Source organism: Astatotilapia calliptera, chromosome 3 (assembly GCF_964374335.1).
Source record: "Astatotilapia calliptera chromosome 3, fAstCal68.1, whole genome shotgun sequence".
NCBI lineage: Eukaryota > Metazoa > Chordata > Actinopteri > Cichliformes > Cichlidae > Astatotilapia > Astatotilapia calliptera.
The window spans coordinates 72,039,873-72,060,268 of NC_137424.1; the positions used below are offsets into that span (position 1 = coordinate 72,039,873).

The 20,396-nt window shown below is 44.8% G+C and overlaps 1 protein-coding gene across 1 annotated transcript in view; it reads left to right on the plus strand.

Moving 5' to 3' along the window:
• Positions 1-18,215: 18,215 nt before the first annotated feature.
• Positions 18,216-20,396, plus strand: part of LOC113011180 (uncharacterized) — a 74,517-nt gene continuing 72,336 nt past the window's right edge. The window contains exon 1 of the mRNA XM_080299197.1: positions 18,216-20,157. The gene's annotated coding sequence lies outside the window, so the exon portion shown is untranslated. The remainder of the gene's footprint in view (positions 20,158-20,396) is intronic.

A 20,396-nucleotide genomic window follows, 5' to 3' on the forward strand; every position in this document is an offset into this window, starting at 1 on the left:
ACCTTTGCAGAGACAACAACAAAGTATAAACAGTGTTCTCACGGGTTTTGATAAAAAAACAAATATATACTTTTAGCTCTTAATTCTGCTTCAGTTTGTTTCCTGTAACCTTGAACTTCACTTGTTAAGTTTGCAGATGGTGAGCTTAAGTTGCCAGAATGTAAATTTACTACAAAAAATACAAGTGTGTACTTGTGTGAGTGTTTTTACTGAGGAAGCTCAACAAAGCCAGTCCTTTGTATTACTTGACCTGACAAAACCAACAAACCCAGGCGAGAGGTAAAGGGTATCACAACAGCAGTTATGTTTTCTCTTATTTTGTTCTAAAACAGGAGACATTAAAGTCACTTTAGCAAAATGTATTTAAATAGTTAAAGGTTATTGGCAATAACCTACAAATACGACTGACCTCTGTTCTAATTTGAGCCCTGCTAGCTGAAAATCACCATATTTTAATCAATCAACAAAATGCAGTGAATGAACAAACACTGATGTACACTTTCTTCTTGGTATATGTATGATTTCTATACATTTTACATCAAATAAAAAAGAAAAGTATTTCTTTGTGGCCCCTTTCCCTGTTAATGCCCTACCTGGTCCCCTGGCAAAACTTTCCTAGACCCACCCCTGCACATTTACCAGCTGTCAGCTACGTAGAAAAGGATCCTGGTGTTATTTGTCTCTCAGAAACCTGTTCAGCTCTGATGATTCAGTAAGGACATCTCCTGGTTCCATCTTTATCTTTCCGTCTCACCACATATCAAACCAATATCATCAACAGCAGCTTTTCCAATTGTGGCTCCAGCAAACATCAGCTGATCAAGCTGCATAAACGTGTTGCTGTTGTTTAGCGCGACATCCGCTGGTTTCCTCTTTCGAGCGCAAACTGGGCGATAAACAAGAGAGAAAAGCCAATCAGGTGATAACTGATCAGTTTCATGATTGAAGTAGCAACAGGAGAGGGGGGGAGAGAATAAGAGAAGAGGCAGCTGACGGCATAAAGATGCAGAATAACTCCAGCATTGTGTCTTTTTCCATTCTAACTGAAGTCCTGGACAAACTGTTCCTTTTCGCCTCAACACGAAACGACTAATATTTTCTCTGAATACGAGACAATTCAGTTTTTTACAGGACGGTTGGCAACTCTACTAACTAACCTTAATGAATAAAATAAAGTTCACTATCAATAACATCATAGCACCCGCCCAGCTGTATATAAACTTAGTCATGCTAACTAGCACGCAGTTATTGTAACTGACAGTAAAACATCAGCACAACGAAAATAAACTATACCTTAACTTGGTTTATATCTGACCCAGATAGACTGCAGGTCATAACTTCTTACCTGAAGTTTAGTTCACCTGACACTAGGAGCTGCCGCCTCTGGTGTCTCCTCCTGCCTTCCCCTTTTCAATGACTGTAGCAAACATTAACGACAACAGCGCCTCCTCCCATTGTGTAAAAATGAAGCCAAAATATCCCGCTTGTGGAGGCTGCCATCTTGCATTTTTGGAGCCAGAGTCTCCGCATTAGTGTCTTGAGGTGGAGCGACTGTGCACCCACGCACTGGACGTGACCGCAAATACACCCCCCTACACTTTTTACATAGCCCGGCTGCTCCAGTTTATTTGCTGATGGGTTTACCGTGACTGATGACTCGTTCAATTAAGGTAAATACAACCATGTCACTGTTATGAAAAAGGCACGCAACTTATCATCTCATGGTTCTAAAACATCCAAAATCACTGTTATTAATTTGTTTGCTAGATTAGCCACTAGCATACGCAATGGGTTGGAGGCTTGTTGCTAGCTAGTTAGCTTTGCTACACATCTGTTACTCTAGTAGTCTGTATGATTAAACTATTCAGCACTCCTTATGTTTTTTTATCCATTTTTAGACAGCGATGAGATCAGCTGCACACTCCACAGAGGCCCAGAGTTAATATCAAAAATATAATGCTGTCCTTTGAGATTTTAACATAAGGATGTGAGTGTAATGGATCTGAAACTGTTTAAATCTTCAGAGCCCTCTACATCCTGGTAACATGTAAACTTTAAAAACAGCAGCAGCTTTCAGTGGTGTAGTCTAATTTGTTCTTTTCATTTAATAATAGAGTCCATATTATATCAATAGCTACATTCACGCTGGGGAGAAACTAGTGAGGGAGACCATGAGGACTAAGCTGGGTTTCCTGGGTCCAGAGGTTTGGAGAAACTTCTTCCCTTTCTTTCATCACAGCTATCCTGTGCCAGATGTTCTGTTGACCCACTGAGAGAGGCTTTATTTAAGAAACACCAGGAAGACTGAAGCTCATGGCATTGATCAAGTAGGACTCATGATCTTCACCAGCAGCTCCCTCACCGGGAAATCTTCAGCACTCCTCTGTAGGCCCATCCCAGAAGATGGATAAACCCAGCATTTCATGAACACTCTGGTTACTCTGGTACGAATACCTCTTAGTCTGTTATTTACCATAAAGTGATTATCTGCAAAAAAACTGAAAGAATTCCAGATCACAAGTTTGTAGTTCGACATACAAGTGACAACCTTTGACCTTCATCAGATTTTATTTAACTGTGTCAGAGAAAATCAGCTTGTGCTCTTCCTGCAGCTGAGTACATCAAGTGTTTAAAACAGAAGCTGTGCAGGTCTGAGATCAGCAGCTTTGTGAAACACCAAACTGAGATCCTGTTGATGCTGATATATAGTGACAAAGTTAAATGGGCGATGAATGAACTTTTTGTCTTTAACTTTATCAGTAAAACAGCTGCAGCTTTCACTGACAGCACATGTGGTACTTTAACCTTTGTACTGTTTTCATCAGTTAATTTTGCTGTTAACATGTGAGCATGTTGGATGATCTGTCTGCTGTCACTGGGTGGTGTCAGGTAGTGATGGGACGTTCTGTATCGAGGCTTCGGAGCATGTGTCGAGTACTGGAGGGGGCGTTTCCGCGAAGCGCGTATCGAGGCTTGCTTCATTTATGGGAGGAGCTGAAAATGATGACGTCCGAAGCCTCGCTGCCCGGCTGTACCACGTGACTGGTTCATGAAGTGGTTCGAACTTTGCCGCGAGATATGACAGCGATATAAACCCCTCAGACTTCATTCAAAACGTGGGTGTTTGATGGAGAGTTGCGGTTAGTGAGAGTTGGAGAGAGTTTGGAGGTTTATGAGAGTGAGGAGAGAAAGTCAGGAGAGAATGGAGCCAGCTAAGAAGAGGAGGATGTCCTCCCCTGTGTGGGAACATTTTGATCTTATTCCTCCCAACAAGGTATGTAAATTTCTAAAGAAGATGTATTGTCATGATACTGATGGTGCAATAAAACCTATGTTAAGCTGTCTGTACTTTTGTACAAGGTGAAGTGTTTGCTATGTGCCAGGGAGCTGGGATATAACAACAACACCTCATCCATGCTTAGGCACTGCAGAGCTTTGCATGAGAATAAGGGGAACACCGATTGTGGAGCAAGACCAGGTGAGCCATCAAATGCAATGATAATATAGCATGCAGTAATGTTACTAAATGATATAACAATATTATACAACTGTTATAAGTTACGTGTGTGATATTTATATTTGTGCTTTGTTTTTGTTGTCTTTCCTCAGGAGAACAATCTCAAATAGATGAAGACCTGGTCAGCATGGTGATTGAGGACTCCCAGCCATTTAGCATTGTGGAGGACAAAGGATTCAAAAGATTTGTTAAATCATTAAATCCTAGCTATGTTCTCCCCACTAAAGGTTATAAAAGCAGTGAAAATTTAGTTTTTACAGAATAAAATGTGAACAGGCAGGACTGAGGCTCAAAGCCTCAGTGTGTCCACACCCCAACCACACCTCACCTCACAGTAAATGATCATTTCCATTTCAAGCATTTCCAAATAATCATTTCCCATACTGCCACTATAAATATACACAGTGTACTGCCATCACTACAATATACATGTTTTACACACTCCTTTTGTTGTTGACATTTACAGGCTGTGTGCAAAATGCCACACTCTTCAAATTCATGCCAGCTATTATTTTTACGTCCAGTAGGTGTCCTGCTAGAGCAAATGAAGCTTCATGAAGCTTCGCGTTGGGGTGAACCAATTGGATGAAAAGCTTCAGTGCTTCATGGGGCTTCATCTGCCCATCATTAGTGTCAGGTTAGGGCTGTGTGCAGGCAGGAACGGAAGTAGAAGGATCCAATGTGCTGACACTCGGAGGCGGAAAGTAACTCAAAACTCAGCTTTTATTGCTAGATGGCAAAACGTAACAAAAATCCAAATAAACTTACATGACCAGGCAGACGGCACACACAGCATAAATGAGAGTAGATCACGACACAGAAACAAAGAAACACAGGGCTTAAATACACAGAGGGAGCAATCAGGGAATGGGTAACAGGAGGGAAACACAGCTGGGGCAAATCAGGCCTAAAGAGACAAGGGGAAGCAAAACCAGACACAATAACATCAGACATGGACTTTCAAAGTAAAACAGGAAACATAACACAGACTCAGGCAGGCACTATAACAAATGAAACAGAGACGTGGGACCAGGACAGACACTGACTGGACGTGGGGATATAGCAGACAGGGGAGACAGCAACTATGGAACACAGACAGAAAACCAGAACACTAAAACTCTAACCAAACCCCACCCAGAGAACCTAAACTAAGAATAATCCTAAAACCCATAAAGCAAAGCTAGAATATATAGGGAGTGCAGAATTATTAGGCAAGTTGTATTTTTGAGGAATAATTTTATTATTGAACAACAACCATGTTCTCAATGAACCCAAAAAACTCATTAATATCAAAGCTGAATGTTTTTGGAAGTAGTTTTTAGTTTTAGCTATTTTAGGGGGATATCTGTGTGTGCAGGTGACTATTACTGTGCATAATTATTAGGCAACTTAACAAAAAACGAATATATACCCATTTCAATTATTTATTTTTACCAGTGAAACCAATATAACATCTCCACATTCACAAATATACATTTCTGACATTCAAAAACAAAATAAAAACAAATCAGCGACCAATATAGCCACATTTCTTTGCAAGGACACTCAAAAGCCTGCCATCCATGGATTCTGTCAGTGTTTTGATCTGTTCACCATCAACATTGCGTGCAGCAGCAACCACAGCCTCCCAGACACTGTTCAGAGAGGCGTACTGTTTTCCCTCCTTGTAAATCTCACATTTGATGATGGACCACAGGTTCTCAATGGGGTTCAGATCAGGTGAACAAGGTGGCCATGTCATTAGTTTTTCTTCTTTTATACCCTTTCTTGCCAGCCACGCTGTGGAGTACTTGGACGCGTGTGATGGAGCATTGTCCTGCATGAAAATCATGTTTTTCTTGAAGGATGCAGACTTCTTCCTGTACCACTGCTTGAAGAAGGTGTCTTCCAGAAACTGGCAGTAGGACTGGGAGTTGAGCTTGACTCCATCCTCAACCCGAAAAGGCCCCACAAGCTCATCTTTGATGATACCAGCCCAAACCAGTACTCCACCTCCACCTTGCTGTAGTCTGAGTCGGACTGGAGCTCTCTGCCCTTTACCAATCCAGCCACGGGCCCATCAAGACTCACTCTCATTTCATCAGTCCATAAAACCTTAGAAAAATCAGTCTTGAGATATTTCTTGGCCCAGTCTTGACGTTTCAGCTTGTGTGTCTTGTTCAGTGGTGGTCGTCTTTCAGCCTTTCTTACCTTGGCCATGTCTCTGAGTATTGCACACCTTGTGCTTTTGGGCACTCCAGTGATGTTGCAGCTCTGAAATATGGCCAAACTGTTGGCAAGTGGCATCTTGGCAGCTGCACGCTTGACTTTTCTCAGTTCATGGGCAGTTATTTTGCGCCTTGGTTTTTCCACACGCTTCTTGCGACCCTGTTGACTATTTTGAATGAAACGCTTGATTGTTCGATGATCACGCTGCAGAAGCTTTGCAATTTTGAGACTGCTGCATCCCTCTGCAAGATATCTCACTATTTTTGACTTTTCTGAGCCTGACAAGTCCTTCTTTTGACCCATTTTGCCAAAGGAAAGGATGTTGCCTAATAATTATGCACACCTGATATAGGGTGTTGATGTCATTAGACCACACCCCTTCTCATTACAGAGATGCACATCACCTAATATGCTTAATTGGTAGTAGGCTTTCGAGCCTATACAGCTTGGAGTAAGACAACATGCATGATGTCAGGGGTAGACATTTGTTCAAGACACAAATAAGAGAAATGAGACAACTGCAGACCGACTCAGAGTGTAATTAGAAAACGTGCGCACGGGTGAATGTCTCTCTGAGAAGACACCACACCGAGCACAGGCTCGCTGCTTTATTTATAAGGCAAAAATGGGTTACATAGTACTTCCTCTTTTAACAGATGTTGACGAGAGGTTAAGCATTAAATCAACTTATCTGATCTTTCACACACTGGGATTAAAAATACAGAAGTATATCATGCTTTATCTGACATCACAGACATTATAGGAAAGAATGCATCATTATATCATGCTGTCAAAACATCTCAAACATTTCAGACACTTAAGTAAGGAATGCATTATGTTCTCTTTAACAATAAACTTGGTTACCTGATTCTTCAACAATAGGCTTGGTTATGTGAAAATATATGAACACACTAAATATAAGGCACACTTGGTTAGAATATAAGGCCTACTTGATTATATTGTATTATAGAGATTTGGTTATAGTGTATAATGTAGAAAATCTCTTAACACATGAAGAGGATGATGTGGACAAAATACTCATTTGCCTAATAATTCTGCACTCCCTGTAATGAAATAACAAAAATCAAACAACCAAAAACACAAAACACTGGGTTGACGACCCATGGACCCTAACAGGTGGTGCTGAGGTCTGAATATGAGGGCAGCTCCTGTAATCACAAAGAGGACAGAACCATCACAAACTCAAATATAAAGTTTCTCTCAAATCTGAAATAAAAAACAAACAAACAAAAAAAAACACTGATCCTTCTCTGTCCTCACCCACCCAGGATCTGAAGCTCTTCTCTTACATTTTTTTCAGTTCCACAGTTTTCTCTTGATGTCCATAGTTATTGATGAGGAGTTACTAAAGTACAAGCTTTTTTTTTTAAATGGTGTTACTGTCTTTAAAGATTTGGCAAGGGACTGAAAACATGCTGCTGTTTGAAGATACTTAATAATCAGTTCTGCACAGGAGCTGAAGCAGAGTGCAGCCTGTTGCATTTAAAGTACAATAGTTGTAATAAAAGTACAGTAACGATAATTAGTGACTGAGCAACCCGGGGCGTTTCGCTAGATTTCTTTAGTCAGGGTAACTGTGTTTTCACACCGAACGCGATAGACACGACCAAAAACGCGGCAGACGCCCCTAACTTGACGCGGGCAAATTTGCACCTCGACGCTGTGTGATACCTGTGCTAATATATGCTAAACTGTCCGTTTATACACTGCTAACATGGATGTGGTATGCTAACAGTGAATATCTCATCAAAAGGTCTCATCAAGTCCCGATTTAATTCGATTTATGTTATGTTATCAGTGCTAGCATATTCTATCTTGATATGCTATGTCTTATCACAGGTTAACTTTTCAAAAAATATTAACAATGATTTAAGCAAGGAAAGGGCTATATGTCAACATACAACTCTTTATTTCTATTAATGTCTTACTTCATTCCTACCTGATTGACATGTGTAGGAATTATGAGTGATTGGCTCACTGTAGGGGTAAAAGTTGCTACAAATCAAATTATGACATGTTAAAGTTAAAACAAAACACAACTGACTGTTTTATATTATATCTAATATATATCATGTAATTATACTTATAATTACAAAATGTTTTATATAAGGTTTATGTTTTGTAATTTAAACCTGACATCACAAAAGTATTTTGGACTTTGAATAATGTATTTTGTAACTGCAGTACACATAATACTAATTTTGAACAATTTTGTCCAGGTTCATTGCCACCGGGGGCTCCTTTATGACCATCGCATTCAGTTTCAGAGTTGGTGTGTCCACAGTGAGCCAGATCATCCCCCAGGTAGCAACGGCTATCTGGGACTGTCTAGTGGCCCGGTGGCGCCAGTGTCCGGCAGCCTCGCCTCTGTCAGTGCGCCCCAGGGCAGCTGTGGCTACAACGTAGCTTGCCATTGCCAGTGTGTGAATGTGTGTGTGAATGGGTGACTGACTGAATGTAGTGTAAAGCGCTTTGGGGTCCTTAGGGACTGAGTAAAAGCGCTACACAAAAGCAGGCCATAATAGACCTACACCTTAGTTCACAGATTCACTTTGTCTAAGGTGTATTTCTGGGAATTTGCACAACCCAGGATTCAGATCATGAATACATAATGGGTTTGGATTTACAACATTATGAATGAAATGTGCTCTATTTGGAAGCAGCAGGTCTCCCTCCCCTTTCGACGGGTTGTGTGTGAGACTTTAAATCATAAAACTGAAAATTATAAATTGTGTATGTTTATTGTCTTACTCTTCTTATATTTATTGTTTGTTTACTTGCACTGCTGTAACTGGAGCCTCGTCGTCTCTTCTCTCTGTATACTCTCTGTATACTATAGCGGAGACGACAAAGTTTACTTTGACTTAAGCAGCAATTAAGCGCACCAAGGGCTCTCTCGCTCACTTTTCACGTTTCAAAAAAACATTGGTGTAAGTCTGTATCATAATCTCTGGTGTTTTTGTGTTTGTTGTTTTGTTTTTATTTTGTTTTATTTTGCGAGTTGGTAATTAGATGCTGCTCCAGCCAGCAAGTGAATCCCCCGCCGACCTGCCCTCTCCTCCCTTTGCCGCAAGCAGCAGGCGCACCTCGCAAATGGAGGGCGCCCTTACTCCCAGCAAATGGGCGATAGAAAACCGATCGGTGCCTATGCCATTCTGAGCCATGAGCTGGCTGATGTCGGGGCAGCATGAGTACGCGCATTTTTTTTTCCCGCCGATGCCTGTGATGCCGCCCCAGGCTACCGCCCGTGTCACCCGTATCAAAAGCCGCTACTGCTGGATGTGAAGCACGTCCAGACAAAGGCACCCCATATATCATATAGGAGACACACACATTGATATACACTAAATATTTATTTCATTTCTTTTTTTGTGGTGCCCAAATTTATGCACCTGCTTGATTTTGTTTAAACAATTATTGCACACGTTCTGTAATTCCAATAAACTTCATTTCACATCTCAAATATCACTGTGTGTGACTCCTATATGATATATTTAACTGACATTTTTATTGTAACAACCAATTATTTATACAGGAAAATAATGGCCATGAACAAGGTTGCCCAAACTTTTGCATCCCACTTTATTAGCATATTTTGTCATTAGAATAATATGAAATAAATTCTACATGTATCAAGTTGTGTGCCAATTTCAAATAATATTAAAATTCTCAAACAGAAAAACATTAAACATAAATATATAAAATATAACTATTTACAGAGAGACAGGAATAAAAAGGACCATCTTAAAGTGGAAGAGCCTCAGGGAGAAGGAAGAGAAAAATAACACCATTGTTTCTGCACTGGAGAGCCTGCTGCCTCATCAGAAAACTACTGATTGCTCGGGTCCAATGTTTCCAAATTTAACACAGCTGTGCTGTTTTCAAAAACGAATTTATTAATTTGAAATTTCACTAATACTCTCGTCTCGGCATGCTCTCCAGAGCAGGAACAAGGCTGACGAGGAAATGCTCCGTTGGAGAAGGTGTGGTCTCTTCAGGGACTCCAGGATGGCCAGCTCCATCGCCGATGGACCGTCCTGGGACCCATCACTCATCCGCCTCGGAGCTGTCCTCCTCTGTGGGCCTGTAAAACACAGCACAAAACAACACAAAGAAATGAGAAGGCTGCTACTATGTTTCCATTTTCAACATTGAAAAAAAAAAACCCAGGACATAATCAGAATGGTTGTAGATATTTAGTGAAGGTAATCACAAGGGAATCCAACAGAGTAAATAGTTATCACTGCTTGCTGTACATCTGATGCTACAATTACATACCTGTGGGTGGAGCAGCAGGAGTGGAGGGACCAGGGACTGGGGTGCCAGGAGAAGCAACAAGTGATGGTTCTGCTGCAGAATCACTTGGCTCTGTCAAGACAATATTAAATGTTAACAGGTAGAAAACAGTAGTCATAGAGAAAGTATATACAGTGGTCCCTCATTTATTGCAGCAGGGGTTCTCAGAATAACTAGCCCCTCTTTTTTTTCCAAACACTCCTGAACATTAGTCACAGTTCTCACAAGTTGATTCTCAAAGTGCAAACCTTTGTAGATTTTAAAACGTAAAAGTATTATTATGCCACGTTTTTTCTTTGTCTGCCGGCCACTTGTGTGCGCCTTTTCCCTCGCAGTGCAGGTGTCTATTTCCGAATGAGGGTCATAGTTATGGGTGTTTTTGTGCTGTTTTTTCTATTGGACGTGATGGTTATCAAAACAAAACATGATCAATTTGGCAAGCGCAGGAGACACGACACGAAGGAGATTTGTCAATCAGGCTGCAGAATGCAATGTGCATTGTTGAAAGCTGTACTGTGCAATAAAAAAAATCAGCGAAAAAAAAAAAAAGATAAAATATATTCCTAAAATATATTCCTATATGACAACATTTTATTCCTGTCTTGGTACAGAAAGCAGCAGGTGTTGTACAGCTCCGGGTGGTTTGCTACGGCGTTGATGAGCCTTTCCTCCATTTTGAATGAAGTATGAAGGGCTTTGGCTGCACCTGCCCATTTGACCTAGGTCAGAGCCACGTCACCAGGCTCCTGATTGGTTGTTGTGGCGCGAATTGACGCTGGAGTTCAGATTTTTCCAACTCGAGAGGTAGACGCGATACGCACGAATGAACAAAATGCAACACAAAAACTGACGCGCGTATTTTTATTTGCACGTCAAACGTGCTACTTTGACATGTGTTTGATGTGATTTCGCAACGCAAATCTGCTTCTGAATTTTCGCGGGACCCGCAATCGCATGTCTTCAAGCTTCTTCATTGACTTTACATGTAAACCTGACGCTATGGTGACGTCTATCGCGTTCGGTGTGAACACACTGTAACTTCATTCGCCTGCACGGTTTAGCTAAACGAGCTTTACAAAACAAGTTTCCCCGACAGCCGAGTGCTCATCTTAGCTAGCTAGGTTTCAGGACCTAGCTAAGGACAGTAGTTACAGAGTAGCTTAAAAACACATTTACCTTGCCGAAAAAGTGTAGCGGGGCCTCGGGTCCTTCTGTCGGGTAATCCAGTTTACTGAAGAACACCTCAGTAGTGCTTTGCGAATCATGAACGAATCGTTCAATACTCGAGAATCACTTTACTGACTCGTGAATCATGATTCACAAGCCCAGCTGACTCACTGACTCATCCCTGTTGCTGTTAGCAAACGAATTTCATTAGTAGAAATATATCTAGCTTATAATTAAAATTGTGGGGGGAAAACAACCTCCAGCATCTTAACAAAAATATTTCTTCTCTGAACTGGAAGAAAAAACCCTGAGTAGAAGCTCACATCAAGACTGTCATGGTCCGTGGTCCTGTGTGTGTGGAATTGTCATGGTCCTGGGTCGTGCGACCCAGTGTTTTGTGTTTTAGCCTATTTTGATGTTTATTCTTTGTTTAGGGTCACTAAGGCAGTCCAGCCATTTGTACATATTACCCGTGTATTAAGTCTCCCTTGCCCTTCGTGTGTTTATGTCTGCGTGTCTTATATTGTCAAGTCCATGCTGTCGGTTATGTCATCTCCCCTGTACTACGTCTCCCCGGTTCATGTGTCTTGTCTAATCTCCATGTTTCCTGTTTTACTTTGAAAGTCTGTATTCACGGTCAGTGTATTCAGTTTCACTCCTTCTGTCCTGTCGTTAAGTTCATGTGTGTCAGCTGTGTTCCCATGTGTGGCCACTTCCCCTGATCATCCCTCATGTGTATTTAGTCTCTGTGTTTCATACAGTCTGTCTCGCGTCGTCTGTGTTACCACCTCCTGTGTTCTGTACCTCCAGCCATAGTCTTTCCTTAGTTTTGTCCAGTTTAGGTTTTCTGTTGAGTACTACACGTATGCTGCCCTCATTCTGTTTTTGTTCTTTTCATCAGCCATAATAAAAGGCTCGTTTCGGTTGGAATCCACTCCTGCATCCTCGTTTGTGTTTGCACCTGGGTCCACCACACACCTTTCCGCACGGTCTGCCTCCGCAGACCTTGACAGTACGACGCGAGCATGCCGGACCCAGCGACACATGACATGGAAATCGTCCGGACAGTGGAGTCGCTATGCGACCGATGGCTGCACTGTCCCAGAGAGGGGGAACGGGAAGAGTTAGCCCACCAAGTAGGGGTGTGCGTGTCCGTGTTCCCCTGGTTATGGGAGACGCTGCACCCCCTCGTCAGCGACTTTCTCGTCTCCACTCTCCGACTCCGCCCGCAGCAGCAGCAGCCCGGCGAGCGTGAGTCGTCACCAGAGCCATGCTGTTGCGGTGTTACCCCGCTACCTCATGAACCAGTGGCGGTCAGAGTCGGAACGGTGAGGCTCACCACCGACACACACACTTCATCGGCTTCCGCATCTTCGCCACCGCCTGTCTGCACGGAGATGCCCGAGGCTATTGACTTCGGTGAGGAGGAGCGGCAGCAGGTGTTGCGGGCGTATCGGGAGGACGAGCTACGCTGGAAGCCCTGGCTTATCTCCGAGGAGGAGCTTCTGCCAGCCGCCCCGCCTCGGACCGGCCGCCCGTCCTCGCCGCCTCGATCGGACTACACTTCTCCCGCTTCTTATCTGGCGCGGATGTGGTCGGAAGACGAGGAGCCGCTCGCCACAGAAATCCAAGTTCCGTCCGCGTCCACTTCAAGACGGAAGCGACGTTCATGTCGCCGTCGCTCATCGCTACGGCATGTGTCGCCCTCCACTGAGCTACACGGGAAAGCTGTGGGGGGCATGGATTCCGACCTCGAGGGGCGGCAGCGCGCCGCATGCGCGCAACTGCAGGAGGAGCTACGGGAGGAGCCATGGCTCGCTCCTCACTACGGTGAGATCTTCCGCGGGACACGCCTAGCCCTTGGGGGCCCCCGGAGTTGCCTGGAGCTCCCGCCTGCCGCCCCGCCAACACTCGCCGCCTCAGCCTCTGCGACGCTGCAAGAGGCTCCACTTTCCACGTCAACGGGACCCACGGCCAAGAAGAAACGGCATTCGCGTCGCCACCGCATCGCCCGACGCTCGGAGGTTAGTGACGATGTTTTGTGTCCACCTAATCGCTCTGGATGTACTGAGAGCGAGGGGCTCAGAGGGACAATAAATGTCTCAGAGATGAAGACCCCGTGTACCGGTACTGTTAACTCTGTCACCCCCCCAGGCACCGTGTCACAGTCTGTTTTCTCGGAGGCCAGTGAAGAAGCTGTCTTTCCCGTGCCTCTGGCTACTGATATTGAAGGTGTTACTCTCGTGCCTACGTTTTGTATTGACAATAAAGATAAGTTTTCTGGTGTTGGGCATGCTGTTTTTGGGGACGCCACACTGCCCTCACAGTACTGTGAACCTGACACTGCCAAACCGGCCATAGGCACTTCGGTTTTGGGGATCAACCCGTGCGATGTTCTGTTAAACCCTGTTATTGTGAGTGTGCAGGCTGAGGGGGAGGTTAGGGAGATAGAGGATAGAGAAGACGCTGCACACCCAGGACATGCGTCTTTCGCTAAGGAGGCTTCTTTTAAGACTGTTACGGCATCTGGAGCCTTTTCGAAGACTGTGTCTCAGCCCCTGCTATCCATTGACTATAAATCACGTGAGAAAACGTCTGATCTGACTAGTAATAAGACTGTATTCCCTTTGACTAGCACCCACCTTTTGGGGTCTTTTTTCCCTGTTCCCAAGCCGAATAATGAATGTTCTGCTTATGTAACTAGCCCAGCGCAAGAAGGAACGTCTGGTGTTGATCAGGAAATTGTATGTTATGTTCCGGCGCTAATCGGGCCCCAGGTTCCTCACTCTGCTGATAATTTGACCAGAGTGAGTGCTTTGGGGTCCGACATCAGCAATCGCTCTTCTGCACCAGTCCGCCGGGGCTGGACGAGTATTAAGGGCCTGCCAGGTTTTCCTATGTCTGTGAATGGCATTGTGATTTCTGTTAATACTAAAGTGAAGGTCTGTTTATGTTGTGCTTTCCCCTTATCTAATGACAAGGCTGTATTTTGTGTTTCCAAGACTGTCGGGGGGGGGGGCGCCACGCTAATCATCACAAACCAGCTAGCCCTTTAACCGCACCCCTGGGCCAGGGCCTTTTGACTGCAGTTAATGAACTGGCCGATCTAAGGACAATTCAGCCGGATTGCTCAGAGCCAGTCCACTATGTTTTCTATGCCACGCCAAGTCCATGTGCATCCCACTCACTAGCTTTCTACAGCCGCCTAGTGTGTGGGGCTGAACCCCTCCTTAACTCAGTCTCGCCAACAGGGCTCTTAGACTCCAGTAAGTGTAGTTGTCTCCCATGTGACTGCCAAATTATTGTGTTCAAATCATCTGCACCTAGTCCTGGTTGTGTTATGTGGGTTCATGCATCGAGTCTTGGCCTTAAGAGTCATGCTTCCTGGGACAACATAACTGTCACTTGTGTCACTGAGCCACCTTGCTTCTGGTCTGAAATATTGTTTGAATCGTGCTCCAAGACAGAAGGAGTGTTTAGCTCCCCAAGAAGGGCAACTAAGGACAATTCGGACTGTGTTAAGGACTTAGAGACATCTAGGTCCTTGTCTGTCGTTGCTCCTCTGCTTACATCTGCCAAGGACAGTGTCCGGAGCTTCGTGCTCACTCCCAGGGTGGCTGTGGCGTTACCTGACCTCTCACCTGCGTCTGATCTCCAGGTAGAGGCAGTGGACACCCAACCAGCACCTGAGCTAGCTCCCACCACCAGGGTCAGGGCAGCCGGAGGTCAGCCATATCCTGCGTTTACACCCCAGGCGGGAATGGCTGCCGTCCGGTTTGTTCCTACACCCAGGTGGGTTCCCAAAGTTATGCCAGTCAGTACACAGCTGAGCTCCGCACCCAGCCTCGGCGCTCAGGTGGGAGCGGTTGTCGCTCTGCAGGCGCCTGCACCGGCTCATGTTTCCATTGGAGGCTCAAGAGAGTCATCGCCACCACGACAGCCCCCTGCTCTGCTCCCTGTCCGGGTGGCAGCCCTGCTCCCGGTCCAGCCAGGGGCCTCCTTAACTGTTCACCCTGCGCCTGCTGCTGGATGCCCGGGTGTGCCTACCCGGCATCCTGCAGCATCCACACCACTTCACGTCATGCCAGCTGGAGGGCCCGAGGAGCCCCTCCGGCCTCATGTCTCGTCAGCTGGAGGGTCCGAGGGGCCCGTTCAGCCTCATGTCTCCGCTGGAGGGTCCGAGGGGCCCGTTCAGCCTCATGTCTCCGCTGGAGGGTCCGAGGGGCCCGTTCAGCCTCATGTCTCAGCTGGAGGGCCCGAGGGGCCCGTCCAGCAACCTGCCACGTCTGCTGGGGGGCCCGAGGAGCCCGTCCAGCACCATGCCACGTCGGCTGGGGGGCCCGAGCCGCCCATCCAGCCACCTTCTGCGTCGTCTGCTGCAGCCTCAGAGTCGTCGTCTGCTGCAGCCTCAGAGTCGTCGTCTGCTGCAGCCTCAGAGTCGTCGTCGGCTGCAGCCTCAGAGCCGGCGTCTTCGTCTGGTCCGGCCTCATCGGAGTCGTCAGCCTCGTCTGGTCCAGCCTCATCGGAGTCTTCAGCCTCGTCTGGTCCTGTGTCCACCGGGCCTCGGCCAGTGCGCCTGACACTGCTCCGTCGCCGCTGCCGTCCGCGCGGCCGGCCCCCTGAACTGCTCTGTCGTCTCCTTCGCCGCCGCCGCTGCCTTCTGTGCGGCCGGCCTCCTGAACTGCTCCGTCGCCTTCGTCGCCGCCGCTGCCTTCCGCGCGGCCGGCCTCCTGAACTGCTCCGTCGCCTTCATCGCCGCCGCTGCCTCCTGCGCGGCCGGCCTCCGGACCGGCTCTGTCACCTGTGCCGCCCGCCTGGTCGGCCCCCCGACCATGTGACCCGTGTACTCTTGTGCCTGTGGGCTCTGGGTCGGCCCCCTGAACTTTGTTTTGACTTTGGTCTTGTGCTCCTGTGTGTTCTGTTGTTCGTTTTGTTTCCTGTTCTGGTCCCTCCGTCCTGGTCCCCCGCCTCCCGCCCTGGGTGGGGTTTTTCTGTTTTTGTTTGGTTTCTCGGTTTTGGGCTGTCGGGAGCCAGCCCTTGAGGGGGGGGGGGGGGGTATTGTCATGGTCCTGGGTCGTGCGACCCAGTGTTTTGTGTTTTAGCCTATTTTGATGTTTATTCTTTGTTTAGGGTCACTAAGGCAGTCCAGCCATTTGTACATATTACCCGTGTATTAAGTCTCCCTTGCCCTTCGTGTGTTTATGTCTGCGTGTCTTATATTGTCAAGTCCATGCTGTCGGTTATGTCATCTCCCCTGTACTACGTCTCCCCGGTTCATGTGTCTTGTCTAATCTCCATGTTTCCTGTTTTACTTTGAAAGTCTGTATTCACGGTCAGTGTATTCAGTTTCACTCCTTCTGTCCTGTCGTTAAGTTCATGTGTGTCAGCTGTGTTCCCATGTGTGGCCACTTCCCCTGATCATCCCTCATGTGTATTTAGTCTCTGTGTTTCATACAGTCTGTCTCGCGTCGTCTGTGTTACCACCTCCTGTGTTCTGTACCTCCAGCCATAGTCTTTCCTTAGTTTTGTCCAGTTTAGGTTTTCTGTTGAGTACTACACGTATGCTTAGGGATGGGTATTGATAAGATTTTAACGATTCCGATTCCATTTTCGATTCTGTTTAACGATTCGATTCCTTATCGATTCTCTTATCGATTCTTATTTTTAAAAAAGGAGAACACTAAGGTCGATTAGCTTAGAACTTTGTTTTATATCTTCTCTTTGAACAAGATAGAAATTTAGGAGTAACATGGCCTTACAAACCCAACAGTGGGATCTTAAGAGATCCACAGCCTACGGCTCTTCAATGGGGTGTCACAGGGTCCCCAGGAAAAAAAACGTATATGTAAAATAATAAAATAAATATTCTCCTGTAGCAATAACAAAGTTTAACATAAATTATTCTGTAGCAATTACACAAGAATATCCAGTAATGTCCCTGCCTACAATTAAACACATTCACTTACCAAAGTGAAATCGGGGGCATCTGCTGTGGCAAATGGGTGCAAGCCTTTGACCACAAACTTAGACACTGCTGGGTGACATTCGTCTATCCTGGCCTGAAAGGAGACGCTACTGGTAGACTGCAGCGAGAACTGCCAGCATCTGAGCCAGCCAGACTCTGTCTGTCTCATCATGGTTATCTAAATGCAACGCACAGTAATAGCAGGTTTTGTAATAAGGTAAATCGCGCTAACATAATATGCAATGCTAATTTATTAGTTACCTGCAGTATTAACGGGAGAGGACGTGGAAACGCTACCGCTGCTGCTGGGTTGAGCTTCGCTAGTCCGGAGCGGATCAAAAACACGACATTCGTTGAAAGCAATCGCGTGTTTTTTGAGCAAATGCTTTTGCATATTCGTAGTGTTTCCTCCCTTTGATGAAATCTCTACTTTGCAAGTATTGCACGTTGCCCTGTTGTCATCCTTTCTCATAAAGTGTAACCAAACTTTTGAGCGTTTGTGCCGCTCAGGCGCCGTGTTTCCTACTGGGTAAAAGACGCTACTCAACGTGATGACGTCATTCGGGGCGACTGGAATCGATAAGGGAATCGTTTTTAAAAGTGGCAAACGATTCCAAGGAATTGAAACAGTGGGAACCGGTTCTCAACAAGAACCGGTTTTCGATACCCATCCCTACGTATGCTGCCTTCATATTGTTTTTGTTCTTTTCATCAGCCATAATAAAAGGCTCGTTTTGGTTGGAATCCACTCCTGCATCCTCGTTGTGGGTCCACCACACACCTTTCCGCACGGTCTGCCTCCGCAGACCTTGACAGGAATGTGGTCCTGTGTGTGTGTGGAATGTGTGATGCGCGGGTAGCGCATCACACATTCCACACACACACAGGACCACAGCCCCAGGCTTGGCCATCACCGGCACACCTGCTCTCCATCGGGGTGATTACCTGAAGAGCTACTTAACCCGGCGCTGAAAGCAAAGTTATGCAGCATTTTAGCCACACTATTGCCCTATCAAATCAGTGAGCTGGAATTTTTTTTCTTCTAAACATGAACTACTGTTACAGCAACAGACATTAATACTACTGGTGCCCCACACAACAACTCAATGTCCACTATGTGAAGGAGCAAAACACATGCCTTCTCCTCTCATTAACTGAGATAAACTGCTGGCATATTTGTTTCACATCTATACTGTCCAGTCTCACCTGGTGGACATGGCAACATGTTATTCATGGTTACATACAATTTTAGACTGATGTGGGCTAAAGCCTAGAACATACTTGTCAACCTTGAGACCTTAGAATTAGGGAGACATTTAAATGTCACCGTTATTATTGTCCAATTTCAGAGGCTGCGTCCACCTGAGGACCAGGTGTTGTGCCAAAAAGTGAGTGTCTGCCAAAAACGGATTGCTTGTATTTAAACTGCTATAAATAACTTGTTGGTCTATAATATGTGAAAAATATGTCAAATGTATCCCTTATGAATTTTACCAAGTCATCTTGAGCAACAAACAACATTCGTGTAACAAGGTAGACGCCGCAATCAGTTTTTGGCAGTGACTTTTAAATGGTAAATGGACGGATTCATATATAGTGCTTTTCTACTCTCCCGGAGTACTCAAAGCGCTCTATACAATAATGCCTCATTCACCCATTCATACAAGCACTTCTAAAGTCAAGTGCAAACTAAACTACATTCACACTCCGATGAACGCATCGGAGGGCAACTTGAGATTAGTATCTTGCCCAAGGATATTTGACATGTAGACTGGGGAAGCAAAGGATCAAACCACAAACCTTCCCATCAGTAGCTGATCTGCTCTACCACCTGAGCCACAGCCACAGCCACCACACTTTTATGTATCCTGTATTTATGCAGTTAAAAAAATATATTGTTTACTTAACTCTTAAGAGAGACACTTTTAATCTGGCCAAGAGGACAGCTGAGATTGCAACAAATGCAAAAAATAGTTCTGTAAACATGTTTTTTTCCCCTCTTTATTTATAAAGTTTTGCACATGTAATTTGACATATCAGGCCCAATACAGCAAGTACCAACCGATATAAAGACATATATCAAAACAAATTAGGCCATCAAAATTCGGATAATAACAATAAAACAGAAAAAAGAAAAAAAAAAAACAACAACCCACACACAGAAAACAACAACAAAAAACAAACAAAATAAAAAAATTATTAAAAAATCAACTCCCTCCCAAAACCATAACAAAAGGGAACCCCATGGTTCAAAAGTTTAGTCTGTTGTAAGTGTTTTCAATGAGTTAAAGTAAATGATAAAAGGCTGCCACATCTGTGAGAACTTATTAACATTTCCTCTGAGTCTAAATTTTATTTTCTCCATTTTAAAAAGAACATAACATCTTCCATCTGTAAACATGTTTTAAGCGGACAAAAGGAAGCTGATTGATTATAATGTAAGTACAATAACACAGATATTTGAAGTTTACTCAGCTACATTCTCGCCTGAAAATATGTTAAAAGTTTATTTTGTGACCGGAAAAGAGTAATAAGAGTAATATCAAAACTAAGTAGCTGTAGTAGTAGTAGTAGCTATTGATTGAAACTGGAATTGGCTGGGCCAAGCTGGGATATGGTTTTTCAATTTTGTTGTCCGGGTGGAATTCAGGAGAAAATGGGGAGAATGGTGTGGCTGTGGGAGATTTTCGGGAAGGGCACTGAAATTCGGGATTCTCACAGAAAAATCGGGAGGGTTCACATGTATGGCCTAGCATAGCCTGTAACGTTTTTATGACGGACACATTTTATGAGTGAAACTTGACTTTAAATGACTTACAGGTTTCTTTTTGAAAAATACTTTCTTATATCCAGGTTCTACCTTTTTGCTGCCATCCTCCTCTCCTCCCTGCAGGTCCTCGCAGTGCAGGCTTGCCGCTGCTAAAACTAAACGGAGCTCCCTGTAAGGCGCAGCCAATCACATTGTCCATATTTGTCACATGAGGTAGGACTCCAGTAGAGAACATAATTTAACTCTTTCTGCACCGCTGGGTGAATGAGACGTTGATTGATCGCTGTTTTTTTCTTCTTCTTTCTATCGTTTTTGTTTTAATTTACTGTCTTTACTTGAGAAGATCAAATTATTGGTGGGGACATGTCCCTTCCATCCATGCCAAATGTACGCCCTTGCGTTACACCCCAATTTAACATCACCGCACTAGAAATTAGAATCAGACTTATGGG